Here is a 1,999-nt window from a genome sequence, read left to right as displayed (position 1 = left end):
TCCCTGGTCTGGTTCTTAGCAGGCAGGCGTCTACACCACCAAATCGCAGGACTGAGCCCCTTCAGCTTTGCTGAAACGCTCCTGCATGCTGCAGGTTTGGAGAGCGAGAATCCCAGAGCATGACAGCATCATCCCTGCCATGCAGCTCCGGGCACCTGAGCGAAGGATCCCCCGAAGGCTCTGGTCTAACAGCACCATCTCGGTCTTGCTCCTGCTCCTGCAACCCAAGGAACAAGGTTCATTTCCCTAGAGTGCGCCCGCATGCTGGCCCCAGCTCCGGTTCCCCCCAGTCCAGAGAGCAGGACTCCCGCACAACCCAGAACAATGGCTCCAGCTCTGTAGTCCCAGGAGCAGGACGTGCCAGTTTGCTCTGGGTGACAGCTCCATCTCTGTAGCTCCCTTGTTGCCTGCAGTCTGGAGGAGGAACGAGGTAGCAGTGACCTCCTGTCACCTCCATCAGAAGCCCTCTTATTTTTAAAACTGGACTTTGCCCTGGTGGGCATCAAGCAGGTGCCAGGGGAGAGCTTGCGTTTACACCGCTTACTCCAGAATGCCAGCTGGGGGCAGTCTGTGAGGCACCTGCTCAGAGCCATCACCCCGTAAAGCCCAGCTGTACACCTGGGGCATGGGGGTCCCTGGCGCTGTCCATGTGCTGGGTTATTTACTCTTACAGGGGACGACTTTGCACCCAGCTCTATGTGCAAGGTTTAGAAAATGCTAATGAGCATGTTAATTAAAATAATGCCAAATATATCAATTAGCCCTATCACATGACCTTGCTAGCCATGCTAGCAGGGCAGAGGTGGCTCGCGCTCTGGACTAATCTGCCTGTGCGGGATGAGCTCCAGAGAGCTGGAGTACAGCAGCAGACCCAGCCTGTGCCCCCCTCTGGCTCTGCTCCCTGCCCCCAATTCCAGGCGGTGTCTCTCTCATGCCATGCGATGCCCCCCTCTTGCACCACATGGCTTATCTAACCAATGACACCTGCGCCTGGGTCTTTCTGCCCAGGGCTGCCCAGAGGATTCAGGGGGCCTGGGGTCTTTGGCGGCAGGTCCCAGGGTGGAAGGACCCCCCACCGCAGGTCTTCGGGGCACTTCGGCGGCAGGTCCCAGAGCGGAAGGACCCCCCGCCGCCGAATTGCCACCGAAGACGTGGAGCGGAAGAAGCTCCGGGGGTCCGGGCCCCGCGAGTTTTCCGGGGCCCCCAGAGCGAGCGAAGGACCCCGCTCCAGGGGCCCCGAAAAACTCTTGTGGGGGCCCCTGCGGGGCCCAGGGCAAATTGCCCCACTTGCCCCCCCCTCTGGGCGGCCCTGTTTCTGCCTCTGAGTCTGGAGGACACGACCACGCCACACGCTGCTTGGGAGCCTGTGGCACCAGCCGCTCCGGGCTGCTGTACACTCCCCGCCCTGCGAGAGCAGGTGTCTGGCACTCCCCAGCCCCGAGTGGGGCAAGGCCACCAAGGAACGCCCAGCCCGCCCCACCCCCCAGATCTCCCAGCATTCCCAGGGGCTAAGGCAGCACCACGCAGCTTTGGCCCGTCCCCTCCATCGATGGAGACAGCGGGGTGGCCTGGCCTAACCTGACTGACACTGCGACCCTGTGCACCATGCCATCCTGTTTGGGGGCCCCCTCAAATGGGGTAACTGGGGCAAACGGCTCCCCCCCCCCCCATCTGGGCAGCCCTGCCTGGGGGAAATGGTCAGTTCAACCAGGACAGGGAGCTCGTGGGGACAATCCCACAAAACCCGGGACTGTTGGCAGGTCTGCCGCCGCCTGTGCAGGGAGGGCAGCAGGCCCCTTGTTTTCCTTTACAACTGTTGTTGCTACGGCAACTAGCTGCCTGGGCTTCGATGCTCTGCTAACCCGTCAGTCACCGAGGCAACCAATGGGCATCGGCTGTGCTCCCCGATCCTCTCAGGCGCTCGGGCAACCAATGGGCACTTCACCTGCCCAGGGAAGCCCTCGGTCACTGAGGCAACCCGTGGGCATGTCCTGCACCC

The sequence above is a fragment of the Chrysemys picta genome, chromosome 13 (genome assembly GCF_011386835.1).
Source record: "Chrysemys picta bellii isolate R12L10 chromosome 13, ASM1138683v2, whole genome shotgun sequence".
Lineage (NCBI taxonomy): Eukaryota > Metazoa > Chordata > Testudines > Emydidae > Chrysemys > Chrysemys picta.
Note: the sequence above shows the minus strand (reverse complement) of the source record.